General features: G+C 55.8%; 1 protein-coding gene across 1 annotated transcript in view; it reads left to right on the forward strand.

Moving 5' to 3' along the window:
• Positions 1-5622: 5622 nt before the first annotated feature.
• The window catches only part of PEAR1 (platelet endothelial aggregation receptor 1), a 58769-nt gene continuing 49002 nt past the window's right edge, over positions 5623-15389 (forward strand). The window contains exon 1 of the mRNA XM_034756703.1: positions 5623-5868. The gene's annotated coding sequence lies outside the window, so the exon portion shown is untranslated. The remainder of the gene's footprint in view (positions 5869-15389) is intronic.

Consider the following 15389-nt stretch of genomic DNA (forward strand, 5'->3'; position numbering starts at 1 on the left):
AGACCGGTCAGCAAACAACAGATTCACGTCATCTGTAGCAACATGGCTTCCAAAGAACACGTTCCCTGCGCAGCTGGGTTGGGATCTGGCAGGAGCATCGCCCAGACCGGCCCACAATCCAGCCACACACTGGATCACAAACCTGGCCCAGCCTGGGAAAGACTCTTCTTGTCCCAGTAAAGCCTATAAGGCACCGGGAACACCTGCTATAGTGGTGGTGGTAGGAGTGTAGTAAGAAGTGAATTGTCGGTGCCCGTGCCGGGGCGTGTCACTGCTGGGCTTTGGTTTTCTCTGCCCTGTGCTTTGAAATCGCCACGCTTCTACCTGGGTGTAAAAGGTGGCCTGATCGGCATTTTCTGCTCTCAGCCTCGTGTTTCACGCTCGCTTTGCACCACGCACGTTGCACAGCAGGGGAGGAGCAGCCCACGTGAATTTCTGGGCCGGTCTGAGCTTGGTTGCACGACTAGAGTGAATCCGGGGTGACGCCGCTCATTGCAGTGGAGGCACCTTGGTCCTGATTGTCACTTATATTGAGGACCCATGGTGTGGCTCTGAGAGCCTGAGGTGCCTGAGAGTGGGTGGGTGGAGCAGTTGCACGCACTTTTAAGGCCGCTTTGTGCAGCCAGAGGTGTGACGAAGTGCGACTGTTCTTAATGTTTCCTCTGAATACTGTGTGGGTGCCTCAGTTTCCCCTATGTGTTTCTTAAGTCTCTAGGTGGTGGGGAAAGGCCAGTGCGCATAAATCACTGACACTCTGTCTCCCTGGCAACAAATGGCCAGGGCCCCTTCCCCCCCCTGCAAGGTAATAGCTAAAGGTGAACAAAGAGATCAGGTGACCTCCTGGCCCAGGAAAGAGACAAAGCCGGGAGAAGGAGGGGCTGCAGGGGGTTTCAGAGTTGGAGCTACCTGGGGACTAGGAGTGAAGGCAGATGTGGGTGTCTGGCTCTCTGAACCCCATAATGGACCCGGCCGAGGGGTCCCGTTCGCCGCTGTACCTACAAGCTCTGTTTTAGACCGTGTTCCTGTCATCTAATAAACCTCTGTGTTACTGGCTGGCTAAGAGTCACGTCTGACTGCGAAGTGGGGGGTGCAGGACCCTCTGGCTGCCCCAGGACCCCGCTGGGGTGGACTCGCTGTGGGAAGCGCACGGTGGGGCATATGCTGAATGCTCCCAGGAGAGACCCAGGAGGTGAAGCCATGTGAGCTTCTTGCCCTGAAGACGGTCTGCTCCGAGGGAGAGGAGGCTCCCCAGAGTCCTGCCTGGCTTTGTGGGGAGCAGTTCCAGAGTATCGCCCGGGGACTCCGTGACAAAAGGGGCCTTAGGCTATGTGAGAATCAGGCCCTCTGGACTGCACTGGGTGCATCTAGGGTCAGGATCTGGCCGTCCCTCTATTTACCTAGTAGTTGCCTCTAGGAAAGTCGACTGCAGCTGTTCCGTACCTGGGCTAATCCCAGCTGTGCGGCCTCTCCTGTCTGAAGGTGAGCTGCACGTGCAATCTTCCCGAGGCACAAGATCTAGGTGGGACGTGAGGGTCAGTTCACAGGAGCAGCCTCATGGCCGGATGCTTTGCTCTGTCACCTGCACCTGCAGGATGGGGTAGTTGCATGGGACTCATCTCGCAGTGTGGCCTAGTGGGTAGAGCCGCGGAGTGGGACCTGGGTTCTGTTTCCAGCTTGGCCACTAGCCAGCTGGGTGACCCTGGGCAAGTCACTTCCCCGGGCCGTGCCTCAGTTTCCCCATCTGTAAAACAGGGATAATGACCCTGAGCGCCTTTGTAAAGTGCTTGGAGATGTACGGCTGAAAAGGGCAGGGCGAGAGCTAATTGTTGTTATTCCGTTCAGCAAGTGGCTTCAATAAAGCTCTGATAGAAGTGGCTTTTATCACCCGCCGGCGCTGCTCTGTGCATCACAGACCCTGACTGCCCCCTGGTGGGGCACTTTATAATTTCACAGAGAACTGAGGCAGCCCTCTAGAACAGTGGCTCTCAAACTTTCCAGACAACGGTCCCCCTTTCAGGAGTCTGATTTGTCTTGTGTACCCCCAAGTTTCACCTCCCTTAAAAACGACTTGCTTACAAAATCAGACATAAAAACACAAAAGTGTCGCAGGACACTGATAGTAAAAAGTTGCTGACTTTCTCCTTGTTACCATCTAATTATAAAATAAATCAATTGGGATATAAATATTGTACTTACATTTCAGTGTATAGTACATAGAGCAGTACATAGGCCCGGCTTGACGAAGCCCTGGCTGGGATGATTTAGTTGGGGATTGGTCCTCCTTTGAGCAGGGGGTTGGACTAGATACCTCCTGAGGTCCCTTCCAACCCGGATATTCTATGATTCTGTGATATTCTATAAACAAGTCATTGTCTGTATGACATTTTAGTTTGTACTGACTTTGCTAGAGCTTTTTATGTAGCTTGTTGTAAACTCGACAAATATCTAGATGAGTTGATGTACCCCCTGGAAGAGCTCTGCGAACCCCCAGGGATACACAATCCATTTTGATTTGCAGGGGAGTAGCGCCTCGGTACTCCAGTGGCGCTAGGTGCTGTACAAACACAGAACAAAAAGATGGTCCCTGCCCCAAAGAGCTTGCTATCCAATGGCTGGACCGTTCTTATTATGAATATGGTCGCACCCAGAGGCCCTAGCCAAGCTCTATGGCTTTGACTGGGTGTCTACCTGCCATAGGTTCTTATATGGCTCCCGTCGCCGAAGTATGTGCGTGCCTCTCGATCGTTAATGTATCCGTCCCCTTTCGAATTCCCAGCCAGCCGGAGAGCTTGGAGCTGACAGATCTGTCCTGAAATGGGTTTCTTTAGAGTCTTCCGAGAGTTTTCATCTTGTTGAGACTTTCTATACTAATTACCTTTACTGTGATAGACCGTCCTCCCTCTATGAACTCAGCAGCATCACCGCTGCTTGACAGGTGGAGAAACTGAGGCACAGTGGGGGGAGTAACTTGCCTTGGAGCACTGAGTCAGTGTTTGATCCCAGGAGTCCTGGCTCCCAGGCCTATGCTCAGACCACCCCTCTGTTTGTCCGGCAGTCCTGACTGCATCCCTGCACTGCTTTGCAGTTTGCTGTCTGGGCCACCAGATGTTGCTGTTCAGCGGAGAGAAATATCTGCTGGGAACGCTACCCCTTGCAAGCCGCCCTGCCTTGCTCCACGCAAACCTGGATCATCCCACTCTCCCGACAAGCCTCGCTGACACCGCTTCAGCAGAGCTGCTCCGGATTTACACCAGTGTAAGGGGAGAATCAGAGCCCAGAGCCTCATTGGTATTGAGGTGCCTGTCTTCCATGGACAGGGTCTTCCGTGGACCCTCGACGCTCACAGGGTGGAGGAAAAGCCCCTGGCTTGCGCCCCCATTACCCACCAGCTTGCACCGTCATTTTACATTCATGCAAAGGGGGGCACACAGCTCCCCCCGTCTGGCTTGGGAGCATTTACCAGCCACAGCACGAGGGCCCGATCCTCACTGTCACCTGTTTTGTGCCCCCTTGATGCTGCCACTAGGGTGTAAACTCAAATCAGGTGCAGGGCAATGGAGAATCGGGCCCGCTTTGCCCCGGCGTGCATGATTTTACAAGGGGCATCGGGCCCTATGTGTTTTTCAGCCTGTCTTCGACCTGGAGCGGAAGCAGTTCTGCTGGGTTTGAGAACAAGGGGATCCAAACGCTTGTGCCCCAGCATAAAAAAACATTTCTTTGGGCAACAGGTCCAGCGTGCAAACAGATGGGGAAGCCGGGCAGGGAGCGGAGGGCTGAAGAGCATCGGAAGTGCCAGCGGGGAATCCCCCAGCTAGGGTGACCAGACAGCAAGTGTGAAAAATCAGGACAGGGGATGGGGGGGTAATAGGAGCCTATATAAGAAAAAGACCCAAAAATCGGGACTGTCCCTATAAAATCGGGACATCTGGTCACCCTACCCCGAGCAGACATGTTCGGAGTGGAGTTCCACCGGGCTCCAGACTGTTCTGCGCTTTCCTCGGCGAGCTGGAGCTACGTCGGACGTCGCTGCTGCTGACCCGTGCAGATGCCGCGCTGGCGGAGTGGTTAATAACAACGGGGCCGGGGCCGTCATCTGTATCGCTCGGGAAGATGGGCCCCTTCGAACGCAGTGTGTTTTAATGCAGCTAAATCCGGTGTCCTGCAGTCTTTGCTCCTAGAGGTACCGACCGGGGGACTGGAGCCTGGAAAGCAGGGACTCAGAAACAAGCGTCGTAGCGAACAAGCGACTCAACATAAGCTTAGGGGTGGCTGCTGGTTTGACCTGTGTATATGCCGTTGAGATCCTGGAATCCTGCGTCCAGGGCTGGTGTCCGCAGCGTAAAAAGGAGGTTGGAACATTGCTGAGGGTGCAGAGAAGAGCCGCAAAAGGGAGCCGAGGCCTTTGCCACTTGTGCCGCGTGTGGCTTTGGGCTAATTGTGTAGGCCCAGCTCTTCCAAGGCATCTCAGCGCCTAACTTCCATTGGGTTCAGTTGGGCGTTAGGCGGCTAAATACCTTTGTGCCGAGTTTTCCAAGACTCTGCTTGGGTAATGGGGCCAGCACCCGCAAGGGCTATGCCTTTAAAAAAAAAATCTGGCCCTTCATTACCATAAAGCACCTGAACCCCCCCCCCCCCCCCCCACCCCGGTGGGTGGGGTGGTGGGCTTAAGGAGCAGGGGGGGGGGGGGGGGGGGCGCATAGGTCTTAGCCCCTGGACTACCCCAGGCCTTGCATTCACTTCTGTGTTCTTAACCCAAGGTAAAAGCCCGGTGAAGCCAAGGGAGACAAAGCGGGGCCCGCAATATCTTCTAGGGGACCAACTTCTGTTGGGGAGAGAGACGAGTTTCTGCTCGCAGGCTTGGCTTTTGAAGGCATTGTGCAGGTTTCCTTTGAGGCTGAGGACTGAGAGGTCAGACGCGGAGTGATCACGCCGCGAAAAATGTTCACCATGGGGGACAGGGTGTGTCTGTCTTTTATCCCTTTCCCACGTGAGTTCATTCGAGAGCCTAGTGATTGCCTGGTTTCACCCACATAGTTGTTATCGGGCCATTTCGTGCGCTGCCTGAGGTACCCCATGTTATGAGAGGCCCACGGATCTTGAAGGGGGTATTGACAAGGTAGCAGTGGGGAGTGTCTGCAGGTTTTGGATCTGTTTTTCTGGAAGGGACCCAGAGTGGGACTCACCCATCCCGTCTCTAAAATCCTGGGACCCCTACGGCCACGACCACACTGCCTCGTGACATAAGGTGGTTGCGGTCGTGGCTTTAACATGAGTGAGGTCGAATGAAGCCCGAGTCCTTAGCTCGTGTGAAAGCTGCAAACTGCCTCGTCTTCATTCGGGCTTCACCACGTGGGCGCCGACCCATCCTGTTCCCTAGTGAGGACGCAGCCCCAGGGGGCTGGATCCTGGCCACAGAGCTCTGTGGGATGGGTTCTGGTTTAACGCTTGTTTTCTATTTCACACAGGCTGGTTTCTTGCCAAAGAAAAAGTGATGTGTATGCATGGTTTTTTTTTTCCTTCTTCCTCCAAGCCCAGCGCCCTTACTAGTTTCCTTGTCAAAACTTCCTGAGTTGGTTCCCAGCCCCCTTCCTGCTCCCTCCCCCTCACACTGAATGGCCCCTCCCCGCCACAGCCTCCTCTGACCCACAGACTCAGCGCCCACCCTGCCCCGAGCAGGAGACGAGACCCAAACCCAAAAGAGGGCTCGTTGGTTCTTTTTTCCCTGGAGAGGGAAATACATTCTCCCTTCCTAATCTTTTTATCCCCCCTCCCCGCAATTCTTCCAGCTGCTTCGCACGGCCCATCTGCTCCCTGCTAGAGGATTTTTTGGGAGGCTGCCGGAGATACCTTGCCCGGGACAGAAGAAAGGTGAGTGCTCTGGGGTTTGCCCACAGCTGATTGTTGGATGGATACAGATCGGGGACTGTCGGGGCGCTGATCACTGGAATCCGAGCACCAAAAGCCAAGCCAGGTGCCTGAGTTACAGAGGTTGTTTACGAGAGATTTCAAGGGGCATCCTGGAGCAGCCTGCTGGGGGCCGGGGCGCTGTATTGCCTCTGATGTGACAGCCCAGTATTGGCTGATAACGCCCCACAGGGCTCCTCTGAGCATCTCGGGTCCAGCGTCTAGGTAGCTCTATCTTCCCAAGAGGTCTGAGGCTCGATTCTGGTCTCCGGTGTAAATCTACGGCGGGGTGTCAAGAGTTGGAGCCAGATTCTGCTCTCAGTGAAACCGGTGCAAATCTGGAGTAATTCTACGGGCGTCAGTGGACATCGGTTCAGGTTCTGTTCTCCGTGACAGTGCCGTGAATCCAAAGTCAAGCTGGGGGGGCGGGAGGGGGCAAAGGAGGTCGGTCCGCGTTCGGCTGTCAGTGCTGTGGGTGTAAAGGCAGAGTCACTCTGCGGGAGTCTGGTCGGGCTGCTGGACCGACACCACGCCAGCGAGGGCAAGGGATTGGCAGAGGCTGGGTTCTGTGCGGAGGGACCCGGCGCGGGGGCCTGGAGCCGGGGCAGGTGGCTGGCCAATGTGCGGGGAAGGGGGGTCAGGCGAGTCCAGCAGGGGGTTCAAAGAGAGGGACTCCCTCACCCTCTGTGTCCTGCTCCTCCAGATTTCCTCCTCCCTGACAAGTCCCGGGAACAGCTGGACGAGCCCCCAACCTGGCCATGGTATCTGTTCCTGCGAGCGGGGAGAGAGGGGCGGGGGAGAGGGGGATTAGAGCAGAGTGGGGGGGGGTTCGGGGCGGAGTGGAAGTTGGATGGGGCATAGCAGGGCGGGATGGGATGTGGGGAATAAGGCATGGAATGGGGTTCTGCGGGGGACAGTGGGCTGGACTGATCTGGAGTAGGGCATGGGAGCTGGGCTGGATAGGTGTGGGGGGATCTGGGGAAAAGACTAGGGGCTGGCGTAGGGTATGGGGGCTGGGCAGGCTGTCTGGGGTCAGGCTGGGGTGGATCTGGGGTCTGGGTGGGTCTGGGTGGATGTGGTAGGTGAGTGAATCTGAGGTAGGTGCTGCATGGATCTGGGGCCTGGGTGGATGTGGTAAAGGGTCTGGGGTAGATCTGGAGTCGGGGGTGGATCTGCAGAAGGGTTTAGAGCAGATCTGGGGCCTGGGTGGATCTGGGGACAGATCTGGAGTGGGTCTGGATCTCGGGGAGGGTCTACAGTGGATCTGGGCACCGGGTGGATCTGGGGACAGATCTGGAGTGGATCTGGAGTGGGTCTGGAGCTCGGGGAGGGTCTACAGTGGATCTGGGCACTGGGTGGATCTGGGGTAGGGCCTGGGGGCTGGATGGACCTGAGGACTAAGTGGATCTGGAACAGGGGCTGGGCTGGAGGCAGGGCAGGGCAGGGATGGGGCAGGCCAGGTATGATCCCATCTAACCCCATCACAGCACAGGCTCCACTTGTCCCGCCCTGAACAGCTTGGGTCCCGAGTTGGCCAGCCCCCAAGAGGGCTCTGGCTGGGGCTGTAGGGCCGGGTGTAGCCTGTCTGGGCCAGCGGTCTCCTGGCCAGCTTGCCATCCGCTCAGCCCTTGGAGGAAGCACGTCAGTGCCTGTGACACTGCAGCGGAAACTGGACGGGCAGAGATAGTGGCTCCTCTCCGGGTCCCTGCGCCTTCCTGGGACAGATAGCCCTTAAAGGGACATCGCGAAGGGCTGTAGAGAGACACTGGGTCTCGGGACAGCCCCCTTCCCACCAAACCAGAAGGGACTTGCACAAAGTCATACAGAGAGTCAGCATGAGAAATGGCAACAGAACCCAGGAGTCCTGGCTCCCAGCCCTCCCTGCTCTAACCACTAGACCCCACTCCCCTTCCAGGGCTGGGCTCAACCCCCAGAGTCTGGACTCCCAGTTCCCTTCACTAACCACATCCCCCTCCTTCGCAAGGGGTGACGTTTAACTTTGCAGGCGAGGGGACAGCCTGGTCCTTGTGGTATTTCACCCTGACCAAGGCAGTGCGATACCCGAGCGAAGGCGCCTGTGATGCGGTGGGGGGTGACATCTGTGGCTCGCGCTGCATGCGGAGGGAAAGGTCACCACGGCCGTCATCCCGCCTCCTTTTGAGCCCGTAGAAGGGAACATGCTGTGTCCCGGATGCTCAGCGGATGTGCCTCCCCAGCGGGTTCCAGACACTCGACGTCCACCCCTGTGCGCTGGGACTACATTGGGGTGGGGATCCTGGCATAGCACCTCCCCTCCCGGGATCTCAAAGCATTTTATTTATGAGCTAATCCTGCAAACCTGCTCAGGAGATGCAGGCGTTACCGTTTACCCCCATTTTACAGAGGGGGAAACTGAGGCACAGTGCAGGGAGGTGATTTTGCCCAGAGAGTCAGTGGCAGAACAGAACTCAGGAGTCCTGGCTCTCAGCCCTCTGCTTTCATCACTCGATTAAACTCCTTCCCCAAACCGGGAATGGAATCTAGGAGCCCTGCTGCCCAGTCGTCTGCTCTCACCATTAGTCCACACTTCCTCCAGTAGCTGGGAACAGAACCCAGGAGCAGAGGCTCCCAGTCTCCTGCTCTACGCTCGGAGATGGGCTGGTGGTTAGAGTGGATGACTGAGACAGGCAGCCTGGGTTCTGAATGGCTTTGGGAAGGGAGTAGGGTCTAGTGGTTAGAACTGGGGGGGGGGCTGGGATCCAGGACTCCTGGGTTCTCACTCCAGTTCTGGGAGGGGAGTGGGGTCTAGTGGTTAAAGCAGGGGACTTGCGAGTCAGGACTCCTGGGTTCTATTCCCAGCTCCGCTCTTTGACCTTGAGCCAGTCACTTCCCTGTCTCTGTGCCTCAGTTTCCCCATCAGAGCAGAACTGACCCTCTCCCACCAGGGGGATCATGTTGAGGCTTTAATCCTCACTCCCCACCCAGAGCTGGGCATAGAACCCAGGAGTCCTGATTCCCCCACCCTTGCTGTGACCACTAGACACCTCTCCCTTCCCAAAGCCATTCATAGAACCCAGGCGTCCTGACTCCCAGTCCCCTGCTCTGAGCCCGCCTTTGGGGAAGCTGAGATACAGCAGTCATGCGAGCTAATCTCCCCCTGCCCACCGCCGCACCAGCAGGCCAGAGCTCTAACCACTAGGCACCACTCTGCCCTGTGACTCGGCCTGCCCGGATGTCAGCGGAAGGGGTGGCAGCCCAGGGGCTAGGGGGTTGCAGACCCTGCCGGGCAGGCATGTGACTGCTCTGCTGACTGGAGTGTGGCTTAAAATAGCTCCAGAGGCTTTGAACCCCTCTGTGGCATGGCCCGGCCCGGCCCCACGTTCCCTCCAGGGCTAGAGCTGCCTCCTTCTCCCAGCGCTGGGAGGGGAGTGGGGCCCAGTGACTAGCACAGAAGGGGGCTGGGAGGCCGGACACCTGGGTTCTGTGCCCAGTGCTGGGAGGGGAGTGGGGCCCAGTGGCTGGAGCAGAAGGGGGCCGGGAGGCCGGACACCTGGGTTCCATGCCCAGCGCTGGGAGGAGAGTGGGGCCCAGTGGCTGGAGCAGAAGAGGTCGGGAAGCTGGACTGAAAGGAATATGGTGCTAGGGCAGCGGACTCAGAGCAGGACTCCTGGGTTCTACACCTGGCTCTGGGGTGCACAGCGAGCTGGTTACTAGCACGGAGGACTTGGTGTGAGGATGCCCCGGGAGGAGGGGTGAATGCGGTGTAGGGCCAGAGAGGGATGTGGCCGTCCGCACTCCTGCAATCCACTCCTTGCCCTGCGGCTGACTTGTGTGACCTCAGCCACATCGCTTCCCCACATATGCTGGCCCCTATAGGGGCCACCCTGCGGCAGCACCCACCTGCTCCCGGGCAGGTTCCCTGCGGCGTCCCTCCTAAAGGCCTTGGGGGTCAGTCTCACCTCCGGGCTCAGTTGCATGCTCCGCCTGCGATGGAGGAAGCAAGGTCAAGCGACGGGTGGTGGGGGAAGGGGAAATGAGCGCGGGGCGGGGCTGGGTGACTCACCGCGGCCTCCCCTGCGCGTGCGGAGAGGCCCTGACATCACCCTGGACTCACCCCGGAGGAATGCGGCGCATTGTTCACCGCTCTAGGGAGACACCCCTCCTGGGAGCTGATGCTGATGCCAATGCCTGTGACCCACAGTGCCTGAAACCCATCGGCCGGGGCTTTTCCTTCATCACACATTGTTATTATGGACCCAGTGTCTCTTCCATGACCAGAGTCTTGGGAGTTCGGGCAGGCAAGGGCCTGGTATGGGAGATAGCGTCTATCCCCCGCCCCTATTTGTGAGATATCTGTGGTATATCTTGTCTTTAGTAAGGCTTTTGATGCTGTCTCTCGCATTACCTTATAGACAAACTAGGGAAATACAACCTAGATGGGTGGGTGCGTAACTGGTTGGAAAACCATTCCCAGAGAGCAGTTATCGGTGGTTCACAGTCATGCTGGAAGGGCATAACAAGTGGGGTCCCGCAGGGATCAGTTCTGGGTCCGGTTCTGGGTCAATATCTTCCTCACTGATTTAGATCACAGCATAGAGACCACGCTTATAAAGTTTGCGGACGATACCAAGCTGGGAGGGGTTGCAAGTGCTTTGGAGGACAGGATTAAAATTCAGAATGATCTGGAGAAATGGTCTGAAATAAATAGGATGAAATTCAATAAGGACAAATGCAAAGTACTCCACTGAGGAAGGAACAATCAGTTGCACACATACAAACTGGGAAATGACTGTCGAGGAAGGAGTACAGCAGAAAGGGATCTGGGGGTCATAGTGGACCACAAGCTAAATACAAGTCAACAATGTGAGGCCGTTGCAAAAAAAGCAAACGTGATTCTGGGCTGTATTAGCAGGAGTGTTGTAAGCAAGACACGAGAAGTCATTCTTCCCCTCTAGTCCGCGCTGCTTAGGCCTCAGCTGGAGTATTGCGTCCAGTTCTGGGCGCCACATTTCAGGAAAGATGTGGACACATTGGAGAAAGTCCAGAGAAAAGCAACAAAAATGATGAAAGGCCTAGAAAACATGACCTGTGAGGGAAGAGTGGAAAAAACTGGTTTGTTTAGTCTGGAGAAGAGAAGACTGAGGGGGGGCATGATAACAGTTTTCAAGTACATAAAAGCTTGTTACAAGGAGGAGGGAGAAGAATTGTTCTCCTTAACCTTTGAGGACAGGACAAGAAGCAATGGGCTTAAATTGCAGCAAGGGAGGTTTAGGTTGGACATTAGGAAAAAGTTCCTAACTGTCAGGATGGTTAAACACTGGAATAAATTGCCTAGGGAGGTTGTGGAATCTCCATCATCGGGGTGTGGAAGTAGAGCAGGGCTTTAAGAGCAGGTTGGACAAACACCTGTCAGGGATGGTCTAGATAATACTTCGTCCTGCCTTGAGTGCAGGGGACTGGACTAGATACCTCTCGANGAAGAATTGTTCTCCTTAACCTTTGAGGACAGGACAAGAAGCAATGGGCTTAAATTGCAGCAAGGGAGGTCTAGGTTGGACATTAGGAAAAAGTTCCTAACTGTCAGGGTGGTTAAACACTGGAATAAATTGCCTAGGGAGGTTGTGGAATCTCCATCATCGGGGTGTGGAAGTAGAGCAGGGCTTTAAGAGCAGGTTGGACAAACACCTGTCAGGGATGGTCTAGATAATACTTCGTCCTGCCTTGAGTGCAGGGGACTGGACTAGATACCTCTCGAGGTCCCTTCCAGGTCTATGATTCTACGATTCTATTGACCTGGGGCAAATCTATTGCTTCAGTCCTGTTCCCCATCTGGACAACGGAGATAACGCCGTGATCCTGCTTCCTCCCACCCTTGTCTGTTTACACTGTGAGCTCTTTGGGTAGGGGCTGTGTCTTGCTCTGTGTCTGTGCAGCGCCTGGCACAATGGGGCCCTGATCTGAACTGGGGCAGGGACTGTCTCTCGCTGTGCAGAGCCTGACACATGATGGGGTCCGGGTCTCCACAGGGACTCTCCGTCTCCATGTGTCTGTGCAGGGCCTGGCACAACGGGGCCCCGATCTCAGCTGGGGCAGGGACTGTCTCTCACTATGCAGAGCCTGACACATGATGGGGTCCGGGTCTCCACAGGGACTGTCCGTCTCCATGTGTCTGTGCAGCGCCTGGCACAGCGGGGCCCTGATCTCAGCTGGGGCAGGGACTGTCTCTCGCCGTGTGGCTGCAGCCCGCAGCATGAGGGGGCCAGTTGCAGTCGGCTTTCTTAGCAGCTGCTCTGCCTGAAACAGGAATGACAAAGGATTCAGAGCCTTTCCTTCTTAGGTCCCGTCAATACTAATGAAATAAGTTCTAGTGATGCTCTTTATAATGGGAAATAGAAACCTATTCATCACACCAGGAAACACAGTGGCGATAACATTCGCCTAGCGCTCTGGGAACACGCTAGACAATCAATAGATGCTTCTTTTCTTTTTTGGTAAGTGAATTTAGTGCTGGACTTGACAGATGGATAGTGTTGCGCCCACGCTATAGGGAAACAGGCACTAGGCCGGCTCCCCTACTGCCCCACACATGGCTCGGGGGATGGAACGCCTTCCTGAATGGCAGCACCCCTTATTCAGGTCCTGAGCACCCCCCCTCAGTCCCAATCCACAGCCCCACGGCTACTCCACACACGCGGCTCTGCTATCGCCCTCCAGTGCCACCCCCCTGTTAAACGACCCCTGAGCTCCCCTTCCCATGCAGCTCTGTTGGTGTCCTTCAGTCCCACGCCGTGGCCCCCCTGCCATTCCAGTGCTGGGCTCCCCACACACCCAACTCTACCAATAGTGCTCAGCCCTGACCCCCAGCTTCTGCTATTCCAGACCTGGCCGCCTCGGTGCAGACTCAGCTGGGTCTGGGTGTCAGTTTCCACTCGTTTTTTAATGTTCTGTTTTTCACACGATCGGATTTCGAATGCTGTGCTCTGGCTCTGGGGCGAGACAGTTACTCGTCTGGGGCCCGGGGAGCGGATTCCCCAGGAGGGGGGTCGTGCCTGGTGGTTTCAAAGTGTCACCATGAGTGGGGAGCGAAGCCAGACAGGCCCGGTTCAGGAATCTCTCTTGTGGTTCCCATTTGCCTTTTATGACTTTCCTGGCTCCTCCTGGTTGCCAGCCTGCCTGTCTGTCTTTCTCGCTTGTTTCCAGGGTTGTTGTGGTTGTGTGGGTCCCAGGATAGACCAGGTGGGGGAGGCCGTATCTTTTCTTGGCCCAACTTCTATGGATGGAAGGGACACGCTTTCGAGTTTCACAGAGCTCTTCTTCAGGCCTGGAGCAAATATCCGGAGTGTGTGAGCTAAATACAAGGTGGGACAGATTGGTAAGCAGAACGGTGTCACACATGCGGTAAGAGGCCACTACAAACGCAGTTGACAAATGAAGGATTAGCCCGTAGTAGGGTAAGTTGCCGGTTGTTGTGATGAGCTAGGAAACCATCCTGGGTTTTCGTCTCCAGTAGTTATGAATTTAAGCTCCCGGACACCTCTTGGGCAGGTTTCCTTTGAGGACGAGGACTGAGGGTACGTCTACACTGCAAAAACGCCCCTGCAGCAAAGAGTCACATGACATTCCCGCTGAGGCTGGGCGCTGAGACCCTCCCCCCTCGCCAGCGGTCAGAGCCCAAGCAGGACGTCTACACGGCTAATTTTAGCCCCGTGGTGCGGACCTGAGTCATTTGACCCAGGTTCTGAGACTTGTGGCTGCACGGTTTTGTTTTTTCTTTTTTTGCAGTGTAGCGGGACCCTGAGAGGTCAGATATGGAGTGATTGCTTTGTCACCTAATCTGTCTATCTTTGTTTCTGGGCACTTCGCGTGTCCTCTCCAATATACTGATAAGGCCCATTGATCGCTGTTCCTGTTGGAGTTTAGCTGCCTTTGCCATGGGGAAGCATAAGGTGACCATGCGATTTTTATGTCTCACCCTGAAGGTGCTGAGTGAGGCCCATGGCGGTTCGTGTTTCCTTAGGCAGTGAGTTCCACAAGTGCTGGGCCACTGCTAGGCGAGATCTGATTCCAATGTGCTTGGGGGTGGGGTTGTAGAGTCCATCATTTTGACCAGTACCTGCCTGCTCCCCTCAGCCCCCTGAGATGGTGTGTTTGGTGTGTGTATGTCAGGGTGATGTGTGATGTACTTGGTGGGGTGTGTGTGTGTGTTAGGGATATGTTTGGTGTATGTGTGATGTGTTTGGTTTTGGTGTGACTGATGTTTTGGGATGAGTGTGTGTGCTGTCTCTGATGGGTGTGTGACATGAGTAAGGGTGTTGTGTAATGTCAGTTTTGTGTGGTGGTTGTGTGATGTCTCTGGTGGGTGTGTGATAGGGTGTTGTGTGATGTTTTTGGTGGGTATGTGACGTGTATAAGGGTGGTGTGTGTGTGTGTGTGTGTGATGTGATGTATGTGGTTGTGTGATGTCTCTGGTGGTTGTGTGACATGTGTAAGAGTGTTGTGTGATGTGTGTGGTAATTGTGTGATGTCTCTGGTGAGTGTGTGATGTGTGTCAGGGCATTGTTTGATGTCAAGGTATTGTGTGATGTCTCTGGTGTGTGTGTGACGAGTGTAAGGGTGTTGTGTGATGTGTGTGGTGGTTGTGTGATGTGTGTAAGGGCATTGTTTGATGTCTGGATGTTGTGTGATGTTTCTGGTGGGTGTGTGACATGCATAAGGGTGTTGTGTGATGTGGTGTGATGTGATGTGATGTGTGTGGTACTTGTGTGATGTCTCTGGTGAGTGTGTGATGTGTGTCAGGGCATTGTGTGATGTCAGGGTGTTGTGTGATGTCTCTGGTGAGTGTGTGATGTGTGTCAGGGCATTGTGTGATGTCTCTGGTGGATGTGTGACGTGTGTAAGGGCATTGTGTAATGCGGTGTGTTGCAATGTGTCTGGTCTGTGCATCTGCTTCCCCCACAGCTCTACCTCGCCCGTGCGCCCCCCTCTCCACTCGACTAAGCCGAGTCTTTCTTTGGCCAAGAGCCCTCCGGGTCGGACCCCAGTCAGGAACATGCCCCTTGCTTCCCCAGCGGCGGGGAGCATGTTGGCAGGGTGCCCGGCTGGACTCTTTCTCCGCAGGGCGTTTGTGGGGCGTGTGTCTGACGGGTGAGCGTGTTGGGTCCGAGGCTTGTCCCCGTGTGACTCTGTTCGCACGGTGAGGTCCTTCCCGTGTGTGGCGGTGTGTCTGCGAGGGGGGCACGCAGGGGTCTGCCCGGGGGATGTGGGCCGTTGGGTGTGTTATGGTGCACCTAGTGCATCTGCAAAGTGGGGGGGGGGGCCCCCTGCCCCCTGGCCGCAAGGAGGAGTGTGTTTCCCGGTTTGATCCTGCTCCTTTCCTGTCCCTCACCCAGAGGAAGCTCGCCTCTAGCTTCCAAACTCCCTCCCTGTCTGCGCGATAAACAGCAGCTCTGCTGGCACCTGGCCGGCTTGTTTCTGGAGAGATGGGGCCCCGTGGGAGGCTGAGAGCG

Source organism: Trachemys scripta, chromosome 24, assembly GCF_013100865.1.
Source record: "Trachemys scripta elegans isolate TJP31775 chromosome 24, CAS_Tse_1.0, whole genome shotgun sequence".
Taxonomy (NCBI): Eukaryota; Metazoa; Chordata; order Testudines; family Emydidae; genus Trachemys; species Trachemys scripta.